Raw genomic sequence first — 21,067 nt, 5'->3', positions numbered from 1 at the left:
TAAAATAAAATACCAGTGAATTTGAACCAATCTTTCAGAACGGGAAGAATTGCGGAGATTTTTGTTGTTAATTCTGACCCAAGTCAAAGACACAAGATGAAAAGGTTCAGCATACAGGGATTCTTCAAATGTCTGACTACGTGTTCATTTTGTGATTTTTCAAAGTTTCCTTCCAAAGTTTCTTTAAAGATGTGAATACATACAGCATTTCTAGAGAAAGTAGGACAAGAGTTTTCAAATGAAGATATGAAGAGGCCTAACTAACAAATCCACTAATACTCCTCTTAAAACATTTCAAAACCAGTTTCTATACGGATGGAAATTTGAGAAGCGTGTTACCATTCTGACACAGAACACTATGCCTAAAAGTTGTTTTCTGTGGAAAACAGGTAAAGGTAAAAACTCTGAAGTGTCTTTTATTTTATTCCTACCAAAAAACCCAGAAGTTGGATTTCAGAAATGCCAAATCCTTGATCACAAATAAACATTACATTGAGTACATGCTTACTGCTACATATGGTATTACAGAATTTCAAGAGCAAAGAACAATGTCCTAGGGGGTTTTTATTTATACTCCGGAAGTCTTTAAGTGGAGTACAGATATCAACTGAGATTCTGTTAAAAAAGAAAAAAAAGTTTGCTTAAATTATTAAAAAAAAAATCACTCATCTCAGAAAGAGGAACATCATTTGAAGATAGATTTCAAAAAAAAAAAAAAAAAAAAAAAAGATATAGTCTTCCCCTCCTAGAAATCTCCCTGAATTTTCAGACAGTTACCCATTGCCCCCCACAAAAGAACACACTCTCAGCATCAGGAACTCCCCACCCTGTGCCCGTTCACGTTCCTGACCATGATTTCTAACAGGGGAGAGCTGCCCCATGGCCCGGAGCAGGAACGCACACATCCAGATCCCAGGTGCAGCTCCTGGCCCTCCTGCCTGCCGCCGGTGATTGACTCTCACCAGAAGATCCATCCTCGCCAAACTGATTTATTAATTACGAGTGGCCTAATGAATCGGTGTTTTCCAGGAGGAAGGAAAACATTTTTCCACCAGAAGGCTGTATGACTAAGAACATCAGAACTGTCGGTAATTATAAACGCACGTAAAACTGCTGCTTTACATCACTGAATACCATCCCTTCGCTGTCACATTTTTATTGCAACTGGAGTGCACAACACACGCTTTCATTCAAGGTCAGAAACAGCAATTAATGGGTACATGGCAAGTTCAACTGAACTATGGAGATAATCTAACATGGAGGAAACTCACGACCTTATCAAAAGCCTTGGGGTTTCATATGAATCAAAGAGCATAAGGGCTGTGGGTTGGAAGCGGTTATGAACAATTACTGTATCAAGGTACAACACTTTTAAAAAGAAAAATTTAGGGAAATGATTTAGTAGAGTAACATGATTTCCCCTGTGAACTCTCTCTTATTGCCACAGGAAGACAGAATTAATTTTAACAAATTCTACCAGTTAAGCAACTACTAATCACTCAAATTATGTATGTCACAAGTAAGTTGTTTTCCCCCTCTTTCTGTATGAAGAAAATTTCAAAATTCATTCTTTGATTCTGAAGAAAACTCACAGAATCTGTGTAAGCTTACATGAACACAACTAACCTTAATAAGGAACTACCTTATTACTTTACCCTTCACAAGGAGATGTTTTTTCTAACCAAAACCTGACACAAGTTTCCCAAACATCTCTTCTGCATTTAAAAAGTTTTCATAGAGTCTCCAGGATTAAAAATAACCCTGGTACAAATATCTCCAGTAATGCTTCCTCAGCTTTTACTAACCAACAAAAGCTTAAGAAATCTGCACATGAAGTACAATCAATACAGAACCTTTTAAGGAGACACAGCATATATAAAAATAACAGTTCAACAATACTTAAGAATTAAGTTCAGGCATTAAAGCCTGAAAGAGAGGGTTAGGTACAAAAAGGGTTGGAAATGAAGGATTGAAAATGGTAACAGAGTTGCCAGCAGCAAAAGGATGCTCAGTATTTCTTAGCATCTCCCAGAACAAACACAGCGGCAGGTAAACTGACAGACCTGCTGAAATTAGTGCGTATTTTGAAACATAAATTACATCTACACCTTGCTGCATTAGGACAGCAGCTCAGAAATAAGCATGCAATCCCTCCAGCAGGATTTACTTCAAAGCTTCCCCCCCTCCTCTGCCTACAGAGCTCGGCAATAGATAAAATTGAGAATGTGGTTTTCATTCATTTCTTCCAGGCACTCTAAAATTCACACATGCACCTCGGAGTGGCTTGAAATCTGGCGTGCCATATGGCAGTGCATTTGTCATTTCCAGAAATATGTTGAATATGGGTTCCAGAGATATAAAGCCCCAATAAAAAAAAAAAAAAAAAAAAAAAAAGAGCGCTCCTGAAGCCAACAGGTTCTGCTCAAACGCCACCAACTTTATACTACATGCAACTAGAGAGCCTGGGCTTTGATCAGGCTTCAAAGAACCTCTTCATTTGCCCCAGAAAATAAATCTGATGCCTTAGCTTGTGGAGGCTCATTTCCCTACTGTTTTGCAACTCTGTAAAGTTATTTACAATTGCCTTAAGTGAGACTGAAGTAGAAATAATACATCAACATCAATACTAGAATTACACAAACACGTTGCACTTGGAGCACAAAATAAATGATTTACAAGCTGCAAAACAGTGGTGAATCAGGATCAAGAGTTTTATGGCTATTTCAGTGTGATTCAACTGAAGAAGAAATAATTACTTCTTCCCATTCCTGCATACAGAGCTTAATGGTGCACATTATGAAGAAACGTTCAAAAAAAAAAAAAAAACCCAGAACAATTAGCAAACAGATTTTTTTTTTTTTTTTAAACCTGAAAAAGAAATAAGGCTCTCCTGCTGGCTGAAATATTAACACACTCTCCAAACTCAGCAAATTAGAGTGAGATTTCAAAAAAAAAAAAATATTGGTGGAGCTGACCTAAACACCTTGCTGTTGCCAAAATGAGCAAGTCCTGTGCTGTAGGTAGAAAGCAACTAATTCATCCTTCTACTACAATTTCTACTTTCCAAGGTCGTCTACTTCCCACTATTTGCAATCTGTGATGAAATGATCCTGTTTCTTTTTCTAAGAAAGAAAACTTGATTAGCAAGCAGCAATCAAATGACAATACATGACCAGAACAACTTTCCTCCTTCCCCCGCCCCTCCCCCCCGCCAAGGCTGGAATCACAAAACATGATATTTTCTGACACAGATACAGAGAAAGAGAAACAGAGAATCATTCACCTTTCTGCTGGCATGCTTTTCTCCTCATGTTGCCTCTTGAAACTAAGTTATCTTAGCACACATCTTTTTACCCCAAGGACGAAAATTAACAGCAAGTAGTAACTCTGTTGACAAGAACTGCTTTGGGGGTAGTACTTTATTTTGAAACACACACAGAAATCAAGAAAAATCGTACTCCAGAGGGTTGGATCCTAGAGTCTCTGAAGAACTTCCTGTGTGCATATTCCATAGCAAAATTTGTTTTCGAGACAGTGTATGTATACAATTTATCCAGCATGGGGAGGTGAACGGAAAGACTGCAAGTACAGGTGATTCTGTAATCAGAGTCTAATCCAGACCTACTGCAAGGTTTCTACATATAAGGAAGAAAATCAAGAGCATTTTCGCCCTAACTGGGAGAGAATACTTGCAAGCACCTAAAAAAAAAAAAAAACTACCACAAAAAAAACTTACGGCAGCAGCAACTGGGATATTTAACATAGCACAGACATTGTTCCACGATACTAATCAATCATGTTCATCCAAGACCAGGATCCCTTCAGCTGCTCCAGCTGATGAGCGTTTCAGCCATCCAGAGACAAGACTACCGCGTATCTGCCAGTCACATCTCCTAATGACGACAGCGTATCTGCTCATTCTGCTAGGGGCAGTGGGCTTCGAGAAAGCCAGGGCTTTTTCCCCAGGCTTAACAAGCACAGAGCTGCCAGCCGCTGGTGTTGCCATCTAGGGAAGCTATTCCTAGAAAAGCAAGAAAAACGTGTGGGCTGAGCTGGAAAGACAATGTAGAACCTAAAACAAGCAGAAGAGTCCTCTGTAACAAAGAGGTAAGGAAAATCCCCATGTCTGCTAAGATTTAGGTTGATGAGCAGATCTCCAGCCAATACCTGGGTTTTTTTACATATACTGAGCTTGTGGGTGGGATGAAAAGCTGCTTTCACATGCTACAGCAAATTTTACTGTGCCCAGCAGACAAATAAAGTGCACTAAATTTCCTGAACATTTTAATATTCATTGCAAGGCAGAATAAAAACAAACAAAAACCCTACAAAATCTGTACTTTACAGAACTTTCTGTATGTTTTGCAGGTTGCATGGAAACCACTTGGTGATGCTGCCAGAACAATCCAAGAACACAAGTCTGTGTTTGACAGGTCCAGACCTACTGCAAAGAAATGAAAATCCCACATGGGAAGCCGAAGCGAGGGAATGACTTCAGTGCGATAGATGGAGGTATTCCTGGATAATTCAGAAGAAATTTCTTCTTTAATTATTCTTACAAGAAAACATATTGGCCATCAGTCTGAAATTCAACTTTTATCATATTCTTAAATCTAGGTCTAGAAAAGAGAAAAACAGCTATTGAAGTTACACACGCTCTACCATCCTCCCACTGCTATTACTGCACTGGCAACAGTAACAGCTGTAACTGTATGTGCCCATATAGGAACACCTACGTAGCTGCGACCCCACGTTTTACCCCTGTCGTCACCGCGGTTACCTCCTGCTAAGACAGTAAGTCAGCGGTAATTGTCTATACTAAGACTCTCTGAAGTAACTACATAAGGATAGCAAGACAAAGTTTTACAAAATGATGTTAAGAAAGTTTTGATTGTAGTATTAACATTTAATGAATACATTCGTATAGTAATCCTATACAGCAGGTAGATAATTGTCTTCCTGTTAAAACGGGGTTTTAGTCTGTAGGATTTCCTTCCTTTGAAGCAAAAGTGAAGAGGCACTGCCAATGACCGGATACTAGCCTAGCTAGATCTAGGATAGCAATCTAGGATTTGCCCAAATCCTAACAAACTACCTTAGATGGACAAAAGTATCTACAATAGCAATTCTCACATTGTCACAACTAAAATGCTGAAGAGACAGAAGAACCGATTCTCAACTATACACACACTTCTTTTAATCACAGTTTTCTTCTTCACATATGTGTTTTTCTTGCCAAAGTCCAAAATCTAAGCCTCAGAAAAGTTAACTAAACATATTCGTAAGTGGCTTGAGTGTAACAACTCAGTTGATTAAATATTTGGAAGAGTTCACCTGGTGGCTTTGAAGTGAAGCAGAGGACCAAAGCAGAGCTCTGCAGGTGGTAATACACTCCTTGGGGATCTATCAATAAAACGGTAACAATCCTTTAGCCGAAGCAAAGCCAAAAGATTCAAGATGGGAAATGAAGCTATAAACAGTAAGAACATAAAAGTTTACTTCCTGTACCCAAGGTTAGCAAAGTATTACAACTTTAAGGTACGTGCCAGTAAAGCTATTTTCCTTTCTTACTTACAGATTTAGCCTTTAAGGTGTTCTATGCACTTTTTCAAGCTCTTGCTGCATATTTTAATTTTATACTTAAAGATCTTCCTGCATTCCTAGACAATTCTTATTATTTTGCTTTGATGCTTTTTTCCTTGGATGTTTTCCAGATGAAGCTCTAAATTGAAGTTCAGCAGAAAAACGATCAGAGCACTACATTTCAATAACAGAAGCATTGAAAATGTGGCCTTCAGTGTATTAAACTCATTGCTGGAAGCTACATATGAAAATATATTACCCACCTCAGAAAACTCTCCATTGTTATAATTTGGTCATTTCACACACCAGTGATCAATCTCAGCTGAGCACATTCTGTAGGTCCACACATAATGATAAAAAATTAGACGTACCAGAGAAAAATTAAAGCCCTTCCTTGGTGAACAAGTTTATTCACCTAGTGATTTTATATAAAAATCACTTTTCTACTGCTTCTTAGTATGAAGCTAAACAAGCTGAAGATATATAAATTGTTGATTACAAGGGTCAATGACTCAGCAACCTCCATTATGTCCACTTTGCAGCAAAAGCAAAGAATCAACTTTAAAAAACAATCTTAGAAGCATGCCCAAATAAAACATTCTTCTTTCAAAACAGCTACATACACATTCAATACTACTAGCTGTAAATCACGCATCTCTTGTCGAACTCCCCTTAAACTCACAATTTCTATTCCCCAACTCACTCTCTTTTACCTACCCTTAGAAATTTAGAAGTTTCAGATCAGCGTTGCATATAAAAGCCTCAGAATCAGTGGTTGTCACAAATCATATTACACACACATCTGCCGAAAACCCCAGGCTACGTTTCAGTACAGAAGAACAGAGACTTTTCATAACAGCGGTGCTCTGGAGAAGTATTACTAAGAAGAGAATATCCAGCTACTGGGAAACAGAAAAGTTAGATTGTTTTTGCTGTCCCCCAGCTCCCTATCACACCGAGATCCAGCGCAGGACCTCATCACATACTTCGCACTAGGGCAGCTCCCCCATGCTAAAGAGTGGGCAAGCAGGAAGAAGATGCTGCATAGGGAAGAAAAGTACAGTGCTATTTTTATACAATTCATGTTAGTCCAAAGCCAGCTCACGCTGGTAAATCCTACCCCAATTTGGACTACAGTGGTATTCATAAATTAAGTTCAGATTTAACGAGTAATTCCCGAATACCAAGTTGCAGGCATATACGTACGTAGGTAGAAAAAGAAAACATGATATTCAACAGAATAACCTGTAAGGCACCGTGTACTTACTCCCAGCCTGAGCAGATAAAGCAAACAACCTTATTTCATGCGACTACATGCTTAGAATAGTGAGCCAACAAAACAAGAACAAAACCATCTCCATCCAAATCCTATTCACAGCTGTTAATTTAATGGAAAGACTCTTTCAACATGAAAAATACATGAGTAATAGCCTCCACGGCAACTTTAAAGAGCAGGCCGTTAGACAAGGGGCTTCATAACGCAGCGGCTGGATGCCATTCAGCTACCTGACAGCCTCTAAGTCGCTTGGAAAAAGTGAATTAATAAGAAGACATGTATTTCTAAGGCAATGACCAGTGCCCCCTGGCACTGCAAAGAGAGCAGAAGGGAGATGGGGGGGAGGAGGCAGATTCGGATGCTTTGAAAGAGGGATTAGAGCAAGGGGCTGCGTGATTCAAGACAATGTATGATGATCACTCTCACACAGAAGCTGCAGGAACATAAAGACTTCTCCACAGGATGGTTACACACATTCATTTTAGCCTTCCGTAAATTTACAATATTTTAAAACAACTGTACTGAAAATGATACAAAAACCGTAAAACATTCACTCACGACTTTTCTCTGTGTGAAAATGCTTCTTTTTATTTAGTGAAAGACATTTATTGACTGAAACATGTGGGAGCCCACACCAATACCCTGATGCAACGCCAGAACATAGTCATGGAAGAAGAAAGTTTAAAACAATTATGCAGAAATGTTCTATGCGAGGGTCCACAAGTGTGGATAATCTGTCCTCATTTCAGAAACATCATCAACTGTATTTTTGAACATCACTTTTAACTGCAATATTTCAGTCAAATCTTGCTCATTTTATTCCCAAATAAGCATAATCATGCTAGATAGGATAGAGGGGGTTTTAGTTTTATCTAATGATTTTTTTAATATTTGCTGAAATATTTCTGCCATATGAATGGATTACAGACAACACAAAAAGACATCCACTCACAATCAAGGCCATTCCCAATCCTATGTACAAAACACTGCAAAATGGAAAAGGAGGAGGAAAAAGACTAAAAAAGCCACAAAGCAGAGGTGATTGCCATCTGCTTAGATAACACGACAATCAACGTATGAACCAACTAAATTAAAGTTTTTCTAGAATGAAGATCAAATATTTAAGACTTTGTAAAATAAAATGGTATTTCCCTAAGAAAATCTAAGGGTGCATCTACACAACCACCCAAACTATGAATTACATTTGATACCAGGGGCAAGTATTCTTACTGGGTTTTGATTGTTGATGGGGTTTTGGGGGGTTAGGTTTGTTGGGGTTTTCTTACATCTAGTAGGCACCACAATTTTAGGACGGTGTCAGCAATTTAACCCGCTGAAATCTGCCTGCTTAACACCAGGCACGGCGTCTTGCAAGCTGGGCACATCCCTTCCATTGAAAAAGCTGGTCCCAGAAAAACGGGGCAGAAGCCAGCAGAAACGAGAGCCGAGGGCTGCTGCCAGGCAGGCAGCAGGCAGGGCAGGCAGGGCAGGCAGGGCAGGCAGGACGGACCAGCGGTGTGGCAGAGAGGTCACAGCTGTCTGCTGCCAGCACTGCCCAGGCAGACAGGGCAGGGACTCACCTGCAGGCAGGACGGGCACTGCCTGAGGGTTGGGGCTTGAAAGGCAACACCTGATTTTTTTTTTTTTTTTTTCCCCCACCTGGCTGGGATGAGAGCCAACCAGGGGACATGATTGGAGCTGTTTGATACCACATTTCGTTTTCCTGGGTTTTGAGCTGCTCACAGTTTAGAAGCCCTGCCCTGCACTTTTATCAACCCCTCCCCACGTAGCTGTGGAGCATGGGAGACGTGGGGGACACCGGCCCTTCCCTCATCCTTACCAGCTCCTTTGCCAAACACGTTCGGTTCAGGCATTGTAAAACAATTTCTAACCTGCCAAATGCACCTGGAATTAGCAATGCCAAGCTCTTCTCTACACAATCAACAAGAAAAAGGCTGTATGAGCACAAGTTAGTTGATTATTATCTTGCTGATCTATGGTCTATATATACATATGGACTCCTCCCAGGTTTTTCTGTAACTGAAGTGACTTGATAGTACAGCAACAGGTGCTCTACCTCAACCATCAGAAAAATTACCTTCTCTCTAGTGTAACTCCACCTTGGCTCACCTGCATTCACGATTCGCTGACATAAGACTCAGGATTGCTATCTTTGAAGAATGACACATTTAAAATTTTACTACCTCCTTAGCAAGCACAGTATAATCTACTGAATACCAAGCTGCTTCTAACGCTGTGTACACTTAGTAATGGTATGCATGCCATTGCTGCAGAAGAGTAAGGCAATGTCCATTAATTCATATTGCAGTTATGTATGGTATCTTCTTTTAACCACGAGTATGTCACTTATGTTATCTCAAAGGAATCCAAATGACCAACTACTTAACCGCTAAAATTATCCATTCAGAAAGAAGAAAAAAAATCAAAGAACAGATAAATCACAAGGGCAGGCTGAAATGAGTTTTATCATAGAAGATTGAAACAGTCTAATTGCATCACTAAACAATGTATTATAGTTAAAATGGGGGGGTGGGGGGGGAAGAGTTTTAAAAATTGTTTATTTCAGTGATCTGCATTAATACACTTATCTTCAAACCTCGATTCCTCCAAAACAGGTATTATAACCCTCAATACATTTAAGGGCTTTTCCTGCATCGCATTTTAATTTTCTGCTTTCATACAGTCCGGTTTTCTGTTTTAAATTCTAGGTTTCCATATTTTAAAATTAAACACCAAACTAAACCATTCCTTGTTTTCCCCCATGAGGAACTAACTTCCTTTTTCCATCAACTTAAGCAGGCATTATACCAAGCATTGCCTGATCCATCCCTGTTCTTTAACATCTCAGTATCATCATTCATTAAACAACACTAAACTACTAGCAGTCCCACTGACACTATGGGACTGCTGATAGAGTAACGTAATACACAATGTATAGGTGTAAAGTCTGTCTGTAAAAGTAAGCTGGCTATGTGACACTGCAGGCAAAAGTTCAACATGCAATTTAACATACACGTCGTGACAAGTTAAAGAATGTATAACTAAAAAAGAGTTGACCTGCAATGTAATTGTGGTTCTTGTCTTGAAAAGACGTACTTATGGCTCAGCTTCGTGTTTCGTAAATAAGAGATGTTCATTCCAATAGGACCACTAGCGGTACTAAGCACATGCTCGCATTTTCACAGGGCCACAGCAACAGTGGGAAAAGCTGGGATACAAGACAAAGAATGAACATTTTGGCAAAGCTGCAACGTTGCATCTTCCTGAGGTTCCAGAGCGGCAAAAGGAATATCTGAGCAAAATAAATATCCAGGATCTCCTGTCAGCAGAACCGGAAAAGATCCTAAAGGAATACAACCATCAGTATTACAAGACAGGACTAACAGCAGAAGACACACATCGCCGCAATAACAACATTACAGAGACTTTAATAGTTTTCTGTCATAGGAGGTCTATAACATTTCAGTTCATTACGATTCCCCATGCATCCCTTAAGAGCCTCAGAGCTCAATAAAAACGATGTGTCATATTTTGATACTTGTGCTAAACACAAAGCTTTATTATTACCAGTGTTTAAACCCAATACAATCCACACAGTCCTTACTGAGATATCTGATTAAATTTCTAATATTCATGAACTAGAATTTTAATATTGAATGCTCAAAATGATTTAAGTCCTCTGATGTAACGAAACATAAGTCATTCAGTGTCAAGTGGAAGGCAGATCCTTTATTATAGCATTAATTATTTGGGATATTAGCATTAATTTCTTTCTCTATTTGAATTAAATGGAATTCAAAACAGTGTGAATTTATGAATAGTCCACAATATAATTATTTCTATATTATCCCTGCAGCACTAGCAGAAAGACTGCTTACAGACCTGAAAGTCTAAAGGAAGGAGATTGATCATCAATTTTTCTTTTAATCTTTTTTCTGAAAGACAGGAAAGGTGAAGCTCAATGTTTATATTCTAAATGGCTTACGCTCTTTTTTTGATGTAGAAATATACGTCTATAAATGCCATCTACATATTTTTGTATTCAACATGCAATGATTAAAAGGAAAACACATTTAAGCAAGATATACCATAGCCAATTTCTTTTACAACTGGAACAAAAACATTCTTAATTAAAACCACAAAGCTGCAAAAATAGCAGGGACTTTTACAAAATTTCAATACTCGCTGGGAAAAACACTACGTCTTAACTTACATTTCCAAAGTTGCTACGTGCACAGGATTTCAAGGAGTTCTGGTAGGAAGGACAAATTAAAGATACAAACGCGGTACCTTTTTTCCAGCAGCTAAATGGTACCAATTTAATTAACTTACGTTACAGGTATAGCCAGACAGTACTGCTAACAAAAAATAACTCGCAACTATAAATAAATAAACACAACCCCACTCATGTAAAACTGCTGTTTGCAGATCATCCAAGTCAGAGTTACCAGAATTCTAGATGCTCAAGGACCATAACCCAGCACAACATTCCCATACAAAACACACAAAAATCAGTATTTACAGGTTTTTATCCAACTTTACAAGACTTCTGCAGTCTGGTTAAACCAGAAACAGCTGTCCAACTGAAATTGCAACTTCACAAATAAACAACAACCAAGGCTAAAAATAAGCCAAACAAACCATCTGTGCCACTGCCCCTGTTCGCAGCCCGTCTACACAGGTGTCAGCTCCCGTCCCTGCACTCCACAGCAGAACTAGCGTGGGGTGTTTGTATCATCACCGACCGATAGCACTAACACAAAATGAAAAATCAGTGAATGAAGCGCTCACTTCCGACCTAAAAAATACTCAACACTTGTCCTTCTGGTTTTGCTGAAGTTCTTACTAAAAACAGTGAAAGCATCTAAATCATACACACCTTTTAAGTTGCTGGATCAATTCCAACCACCTTTTTTTTTTCTTCTACCAATCTAGCAAGCAAACTTTCAATCTAAAGTTACCAATTAAATTTTCAACACACACTGAATCTGTTTAAAACAAAACAAACAAAAACCCAAAGGGCACTTGTTTTTCCACCTGAACTCAAAACCAAGAAAAAGCCTACAGTAAGTTTTGCTAAGCCAGGCGGCAACGTGCATTTGCAGCAGCCCAAGTCTCCTGTGGTGGAATCCAGAATCCTTGACATGTCATCATTCAAGATCTGTCAAATTTGATAACACTCTGTGTGTGTCCGGAGGGACACCATCCATTCAGGGAAATGAACGTGTGATTTGTTGTCATGACAGCTATCAAAATTCAGCCCAAGAACATATCATACAGCCACGTATCTCTCCTTCTGCATTAAAAGGTTGAAAAATACTTTCCTCATCGTCACCCGAAACATCATTAGGGTGTCAACTAAGAAGCCAACTCCCTTGGAACAGTGGTAGCCCAGGACAGCACTGGGAGCCAAGTCCGACACACAATGGATGCGGGAGAAAACAAGTGTGATGAATACACTGTTACTGCAACGACAGGAAGGAAAAACCCTGCAGCCGTGCTACGCTGAGGGTGTTCCTATTCCATTAAAACCAAGAGGTCAGTCCGATCGATGCTTGGGACTCCTCTCCTCTGGTATCAGTGGCACAGTTTGCTAAACAGGAGGCTTAATTTATTGCTGTTCCTTGAATTGTTTTATTAGTTCAGAATGCCCTAAAGAAATTCAGAGTAATACACCAATTTAACTCCCCATATGTAGAGGAAATTTTAACAGGATTTAGTGCTCCTCTTCTCCCCTAAACCTCTGAAGGGACTACTCATGAACTGCTTTGTTTTACTATACAGTTAACTAAAAACTTAATTGGTATACAAAAAGGATTATTTCAGCCAACTTAAATTTGACAAGAAAGACAAGTTAGAAAATCCCAATATATTTAACTTATAGTTTGTGTGCTTAATGAACACCACATTTCCTTTCTAAACCTTCCCACCCCGCAAGCCTCTATTCTCATTTTGAAAGAAAGGTTCTAAAACAGTGTTTAATGACTTTTTAAAAATAATGTAAATAAGGACAATATAGTTACATCAGGAGAGAAATGGACTAGGGTTTTTTTAAACAGCTTACTTTTATTTTCTTAAAAATAAAAAGTTGGGGGTTTTTGTGTTTTGGTTTTTTGTTTGTTTTTTTTTTTTTCTAAATGCTGCACTGCTAGCAGAACCCAGAATCTCATCCCAACATAAGCAGAAAAGCACCTGCTTTTGCTAACCCTCCTCCCATTCTCCTGCAGGGTCTGACGGCTCCTCTGTATTCACATGGAGCTGATCCAGTGTAACCTGTAGGGAAAGACAGCCAAGAGACAGCACTCAGCTAAAAGCAGCTTCTCACACCATAAGAGGACATGACCCAGTTCACCTGTGTCAGGAAGAGCATTCGCAGCCTCTAGCCTCTTGCTAAACTTTGGTACCCACTTTCACACCCCTGTCACTTCTCCTTATTAAGGCTCCCACAAATACTCTGATCATTTCTAGAACTCAGAAACTTTAAATGGCTCGGAAGGCTAAAATCTGACTTTTTTCAAAAGAAGTAATAATCTGAAGGCCTGCTCATTTATTTTTGGTTATTGATCCATTTTGGCTAAAGAGTCCAGCCCCGACACAGCAAATGCTATCCACATCGCTTCCAAGGACCACATGTTAGATACCCGCTGGAGCAACAGAAGAAGAAAGCACTCTACCTATCAAAAGAGCACAACCTGCTGAAACACAACAGTAATGAGTTACCATGTAACCATATTTTGGGGGTTGTTTGTGGGTTTTTTTAATTAAAAAATCTTCTTGGAAACAAAGTTTATATTTCATTTGATTTTAAAAAAATTTTTAAAAAAAGGAGGTTGCCCAAGAAGTTTACTACCTGATTTTGTAAACATACTAAATATACCAGTTTTATCTAATAAAATTTCAGGTATACTCTATCTGTGGTGCATCTCACTACCTGGTTTTGCACCCATTTCTACAGCTGTGTGTACTCTGCAGTTAGTAACTTAGATGAGTTGAGGAAAACTAGATCAAGTTTCTTCAGCCTAGATTGAAAACACACCTGTATTGCATTTTATTTTGCATCTGTATTCTGTCATGATTGTAAGAGAAGCAACATTTTTGAGAATTCAGGTATCTACCAAGAGTCCCAGCATGTTCACCCCACTGTCTGCTTCACAGAATAATCAATATTAGTTACACGTCACCATATTAATACTTGTTAATGAGATCCGGACCAAATCCAGCACAACAAACCTACAGAGGAAAAAAGCCTCTAAGCCACAAAGTTTGTTTCTACAACTTTGAACAAATACTGGCTATACGAACATACCTGAACTTCCACTCCAACAGATGGGTTTTTTAGCACGAGTATTTCTAAAACTTTACTGACACTGGGTTATTGTGCATAGCTGCAGTAATTTAAAACACAATGGGTTGCTATTCTCTAATCAAGATTTATTCCTCTGCACCTGCATTCTTAAAATTTACAATACTCGTATTAATGCTTAAAAATATACACTGCCAGGCCACCCCACCGCACACAAAGTTATTTCTGCTGGGTTTAAAATATGAACTCACTTCATTAATGGTGAGAAACAAATTCATTTGTTGTGTCACATATATTTAATGGAATATAAGAATGTGTATTTCATATTTCAATGCACTTCCAATTTACTCATTTCATTAGCATTTATGAAACAATTAAGAATCCTTATGATGGGGAAAAAAAAAGATTACTCCAAGAAAAAAAAAACAACTCAACACTTGAAAGAATTACTTTACCCACCACTGAACAGAGCAACGGTTTAATTGGGCAGAACACCGACGACTACGTTATTATGAGGAAACTAATGGGCCTAATTGAATCGGCAAGAAAAATTTAAATGGAACTACCTAAAACAGAAATGAGCTTAGGATTCCTGGGCCGACATTCATAAATTTGCAAAGCAAAACAAACAGAAAAGTCATTTTTCAAAAGGTGTAAGTCACCAGGATCTCATGTAGTACCTTTTTCAGAAGACCGAACAACGGTGCATGGGTTAAACGAACAGCACAGGCCTCATTTCTACACTTCAGGAGGAAGAAACAACGCTACTTCCCACATTACAAACACCATCCCGGTTCTCTCTGAAGGTCTTCCACTCCAGGAACTAATAAGGATTCTTGACTTTCACTCTGTGGAAACTATTGTTCTGCAACATTTCTGTATACCTAGTAAATACAAGGATGAAGCGTATTGCCTTTAAGTTTATTATTTCAGTAGAAGTAGAAAGCAGCTTTCCTGCAGAGCGCCTCAACTCTCCGCCTCTTCAACAAGCCAGATGACCTACTTCAGGGGAGCAGGGTGTCCAGCAACGAGCGCCCAGCACCTTGCCCCGGGTCTGAATAAACTAACTGAAACACGGTAGCATCTGGTTTCACAGCCAGTTTTCAGCCATCTAAAAACTCCTTCAGACACCTCTAATAAATCCCCACCTGCAATCCCCCTTCCTCAAAACACAGAGCAGGGGGGTGGGGGGGAATATCCACGGCTTAGAAACCATCAGTCCGACGCAAATGGGAAACATTTTCTAGAACATACGCTTCGGATTCAAAGATGCCTTGGTTTTGATTTCAAACCTGCAGCAAGTAAATTGATACAGCACCTGTCTCCATGAGTCTGGAAGCAGCTTTTATGCCCAAGGAGCATGAAAAACACAGATACTCCGGGTAGTTTTGCTGCTGCTCAAGACCATGACCAGCAAACAAAGCTATCTGGGCATTGCTTTTTGAGTTGCTACTGTTGTAGCTTCTACCGAGGAAAGCCATGAGCTCTGCGAAGCCAACAGCAACACAAGGTACAAAAAACAAAGGCTGGAAAAGAAGCGGACACCGCTGACCTTGTCCCTCTTCTTTAGCTGACGGTAGATGCGAGGTGACACATAAGAGAGCAAATACCTTTCCTTACGCTCCCACACAGCTAGCCAGGAAACTATAGAAGAAAAGAGAGGAAGGGGAGATAATAAGTTCCCTTTCCACTGCAGTAACAAGCCAAAGGCTGACGTTTTGAATTTATCGTATATTCAGTAGCAAGGATGTAATAAAAAGGATCGTCCAGACAGTCACGGAGTAACTCTGCTGTTGGTTTTGGAAAAATACAGCAAAAGAGATTTTGTGGATCATTATACAACAACAGCAATCAGAACTGTCATCTGGTAGAAGTAAAAGGGCAATACAACAGCTAACGTTGCAATGACAGAACGACAGCAATGAGAGTTAACACCATAACGAGTCTGTATCTGTTTCATGGCCTATATAAAAATATTTGCTAATTACAGTCTTGATCTTCTCAGTACAGGTGCCTTCTATCTCTACACTTATTCACTGTTCCCAAAAGTGGCATCTTCTGTCAAAGTCTCCAGAAGCAAGTCAGTTACAAAGACAAAGCAATCTGCTTAGCTGCTTAGGCTGACTTGGGTCAGACAGAGGATTTCAATTTCCAGAGCTGTGAAATCAGTATTTCTACGAAGCAACAACATTATTTTACTTCAGAAGTTATAATCCTAAAAATGGAAACACGGTACCATTAACATCACCTATGTGGTGCTAACTGCTTCAGATTCCTAAAAAGCAGTGGCAAAACAAGTACTTTCAAACAGAAATTCTTCATTCGCTCCTACCCAGTGAGCCCTTTCAAATTCCTCCATATTAAGTTACCAGCCTGAACTCCCGATGATACAAACCACGCGTGGTTAGGCCATGAAAATTTGTTTTTACAAAGGCCACTACCACGTTTCATGAAAGAGAAGCCTGATTCTCCTACGTTGAGCTGCTACAACAGTAGCGGTATGTTCCTCAGAAACAAACATTGCTTCACAGCAAGGGGAAGAAACGCAGTTCAGCTAAAGAACGCTTCAAATTCTTGCCGAGGTTCGGCCAGCATTCAAGTTTTAAAGTCACAAAAGAACAAGACAGTTCCGAGTCAAATGCTACACGAAATTCACGGAATAACCACGATACATGCAGAGGGCCACATGTACTGTTAAAAAAACCAACCGTGGAAGACATTAACATAGGCACCAGAGTCGAGAGGCACTCACGATTAGCCAGTCGCAGGTCAGACCTGAATTACAAACCTGAATCCCGATCTGACAACTTTATCTGGGGTGGGCCACAGCGCCCAGCCTGCCAGCAAGGGGTACCTGTTAGCGTGGGCACATTTTTAATTAAAAACAGGGTGAAAAGACTTAGAAGCTTAAGTAATTTTCCTGCCAAAACAGCCAGGGATGCGCTTTACCGAACAGTCGGTACGCGAGGTATAATTTTACCTTTTTTTTTTTTTTTTCTCTTTTTTTTTTTTCTTTGAGCTTTACGTCCTTTACCTACATCGACCTCGACCCGGGGGGCGGGGGGGGCATACTGCACCGTGCTCCTCCAGACCCCCCCCCCCCCCCCCTTCAGCTCTCATAAAGTCGGGAAGGGAAAGAACGAAGACAGACAGACCCGGGGGTCCCCGGAGGCCGTACCCCGCTGTGACCGCCCGCCCCGCACCGCGGCCGCTCTCCCGCCCGGGAAACTTTCCGGTTGCGCCGCGCTCCGGCCGGGAGGCGCTGCCCGATTTCCCCCGCCTCCGTTCGCCCGACCGGGGGAGGGGGGGTACGGGGACACACGGGGAAAGCGGGGTGTCCCGCCCCGCCCCGCCACCCCCCGCGGCAGAACGGCGGGTGGCACAAAGCAGCGGCTGTCACACACGCACGCACTCACAAGAGGCAACTCGGGAGGATGAGGAGGAGCCGACCCCGACCCCCCCCAACACAACACCCCCCCCCCCGCAGCTGGACGTGGCACACAAACACCTCCCCCCCCCCCCCCCCCCGGGCCTCCACCGCCCAGGTGACACCCGCCCTTCCCCCCGCTCCCGGCGGCCTTTCCCTCCCTCCCTCCCTCCCTCCCGTCCGTCCCCCCCGTCCCCCCCCCCCCCGCGGCCGCCACAAGTTTACGGCGGGCCCCGGCCCCCGGCCCGGCCCCCTCCCCGTCCCGCCCGCCGCCGCGCTTACCTCCGGCCGGCCGGCCCGGCGGGGAGCAGAGCGGGGAGGCGGCGGGGAGGCTCCCAGCCCAGGCGGGCTCCGCTTCTTTGTCTCCTCGGCGGCGGCGGCGGCGGCGCCCGCTCGCTCGCTCCCCCCTCCGCTTCCCTCTGCCCTTCCCCGGGCGGATGAGGGCCGCGTCCTCCGAGAGGGGCCGGCTGGCTGGCTCCCCCCCTTCCCCTTCCTCCTCCTTCCTCCTCCTCCGCTCCGCGCCGGACGCCTCCAAGGCCCCGGCCCTCGGCGGCGGCTCCGGCTCCTCTCCCTGCCTCCCCTCAGCCTGCTGCGCCCGGCGGCGGCGGCGGCGGCGGCGGCGGCAGCCCCTCCCCCGCCAACCGCCCGCCCCCCCCCGCCCCCGCCCTGCCCTTCCTGCCGCTGCCGCTGCCGGGATCGCGCGGGAGGAGCTCCCCGGACTCCCCCTTCTCTTCTCCCGCCGAGGAGAACCGCCGTTCCCCTCCGCCCCAGCGCAGGAAGGCCGAGCCAGGCTGGGCCGGGCCGGGCCGGGCGGCTCCTTCCCCTGTGCGCCGCCGGGGTTGCGGGCCGGGACCGGGGGAGCGCCCTGACTGACTGACTGACTGACACACACCCCCACCGCCGCCCGTCCCCCTCAAGCCCCGGGAGACCCGGTACTCCCGGTAAAGCTTCCCCCACCGGGAGCGGAAGCGCCCGGGGAGAGTACTGCCGAGCGCTGAAAGAACCGGGGAAGGGAGGGCGAGCACTTCGGGGCCGGCGGAGCAGCCCCGCAGCGGGGACGGGGACGGAGCCGCCGCCGGGGAACTTCCAGCCATGGCATCAGGGCGCCTCCGCCGCCCATTGGCCGCCGCCCGTGACGTCGCGCGGGGCGGCGGTGGCCCCAGCCCCACAGTGGCGGCCGGGGCCGGGGCGGGAACAGCTCGGTCCCGGTCTCTCTCCGTCTCCCTTCTCCCCTTTCTTTCCCTTCTTCTCCCCTTTCTTTCCCTTTTTCTCCCCTCTCCCCTTCCACGCCGAGGCGAAGTTTCAGCCTCAGCGCCCCGCATATTAACCGCGTTGAGGCGGTGATTTTTATGAGGTGGGGCGCGGTACGTACCTGCCCAGGTGTCGTTCCCTCAGGAAAAGGCGCCGGAGCGCGCAAATCACCCCGAGCCGCCTTTTAGCTTCCAAAAGAAAGGCCTGTCCACGCGTACCGGGCTGGTCCGGGCCGCCCCACGAGTGGTGGAAGACGGGTTTCCCCACGGGTGGTGGAAGACGGCGGGCAGAAGCCCCCCCCCACACACACGCGGAGGCCGGGGAAGGGCCGAGGTGCCGGTCTGGCCACCGGCCACGGGCAGTCACGGTCCCGGGGCACAGTCCCTCGGCGGGGGTGACTGTCCCTGGGCTGGGGGGAAAGATCATCGTCCCTCTGGAGTAACCCGGGGAGTTCAGAGTAAAAAGCAGCGCTGCGGGGAGGGGGGGGGGGGGGAAGCCGCTCTGAAAGGTTCTAAAACCGTTAACCCTTCCCAACATGGCGGCTTCCCAAGAGGGGAGGCTGGCGCCTTTACCGCGCTGGTTCGGGCTCTCCTCAGGACGCGTTTCCCGGCCCGGGAGGCAAGGCTACGCAACACCACCCTTCCCAAATCCAAAATAAAGTCGGCAGCCCCGCTGTGTTGTTTTCTCTGACCAAGCTAAAAGCAGCAGGGTGAACTTTGGACAAAGAGTTTCAGCTCTTTAAATGTAACGATTGAAAAATGTGGGCTCCGAGATGGTTCCATGCTCCTACTTAAAATAGTTTAGAAATCCTCAGATAACTCCCTCTTCCCTTTGTTAACTTTTACTAATTCTTGCAGCGTTTAATTGATGGTTTGGGAAGCCCCAAGCGCCTTTCACGTGGCTGTGAGATAAACCTGAAAGGAAAATGCAGCCACTTCTTTCTTCCAAGAAAGACTTTGCATGCACCTCAGGGAGGAACGGAAAGCCCCTTTCCTTTCCAGGCTTTTCATGCACGCATTTGACTTCGATTCAGGGAGGTGTTAATCTTCCTTTTGAAACAATAATCTGACCGTGCTTTTTGAGAGCTGGAAAATATTTGGGGTCCCTGCTGCCTCCGCCTCACCAGGCGGTCAGGCCTCACTCCAGCCTGCAGAGAGTTAGGCTGAATTTAAATGGGATCGGTCATCCAAGGACTTTCAGATAGAAGTCTCTGTTGTTCCTGGAACAAAATGCACCATGGGAGCGATAAAGGAGAGGTGAATTATCCCTGCTCTCTTTTGCATTTATAATACACAGTTAGGTTTCAGTCTCAGGTTTGTCCCTTCTTATCACACCCTTGCTAATGCCGTCCTACAGAAACCTTCCACTTTATTGTTTCCCCTACACTGCCGTTGAGTTGAGGATGTCCAGGGGAAGGTGACGTGACCCTGCAAGGTTTCCAGGCTAAATTAGACCTCCGAAATTGTTCAGCACCGTAAGACGTCAAGTGAGCAGTAGATCTAAAAGCTTTCCAGGTATCTGAAAAAAAAATGATAAAGCACACCTAGCTTTAGCAGATTAATGCTAATAGGCTTTACAGAAGAAGAATGTTTTAGGGAGGGATTTGGATGAATACATTGTCTTCAGGCAAAGGACTAATTTAAGGACTCTGAAGCATACCGTTGTTAAATATATTTAATTACATTAAGAAATGATCCATTAAAGCTGTTTTTTCCAAACTGTGGCTTATGATGAACGGAAGACACTGTAGAAAGGATTTGCAAGAGTATGTCGAAGGGTGTTTTAACTGCCTGTCTGCTGAACGGATCCTTATGTTTCGCCAGCAAAAAACCCCAAGTTGTTGCCCTGAGTATATTTCAAAATGTTGAGCCTACTGAAATATTAATGTACACTTTTTTAAATGTCGTAATTAGCTGTTATCTCTGGAATAACTGTTACTAAGAAGAGCTGGCTGCTTGTGATTTGAGTGAGAATTACATTCTAAATATAAGAAGATGATAAATTTGAGGGAATCTGCACAGAAGTGAAAGCGGTACACGATGTGGCGGGCACGCTATTTTGTATAAAGAAAGTAAATATGCAAAGCATGCACTTTTGCATATGCATAACAGCATTGCAGTCCTTAGAAAATAGATACGCAGGAGAGAAGAGCATGAATATTTCTCCCAGCCTAAGGCTGTAACCGTATAGTAAAAATAAAAGAAAA

At 43.3% G+C, this 21,067-nt stretch overlaps 1 protein-coding gene across 2 annotated transcripts in view; it reads right to left on the bottom strand.

Annotated features, from left to right (window-relative positions):
• NCK2 (NCK adaptor protein 2) overlaps positions 1-18,098 on the bottom strand; it is an 88,471-nt gene extending 70,373 nt beyond the window's left edge. Inside the window, exon 1 of one of the 2 annotated variants that reach the window (XM_052773851.1) lies at positions 17,893-18,098. The gene's annotated coding sequence lies outside the window, so the exon portion shown is untranslated. Of the gene's footprint in view, positions 1-15,735; positions 15,757-17,892 lie in introns of those variants that run through there. The other variant, XM_052773852.1, reaches the window with a different exon arrangement.
• Positions 18,099-21,067: the final 2,969 nt, after the last annotated feature.

The sequence above is a fragment of the Harpia harpyja genome, chromosome 22 (assembly GCF_026419915.1).
Source record: "Harpia harpyja isolate bHarHar1 chromosome 22, bHarHar1 primary haplotype, whole genome shotgun sequence".
Lineage (NCBI taxonomy): Eukaryota > Metazoa > Chordata > Aves > Accipitriformes > Accipitridae > Harpia > Harpia harpyja.
The sequence above is the reverse complement of the archived record's forward strand: the minus strand, read 5'-3'. Positions and strand labels throughout refer to the sequence as shown.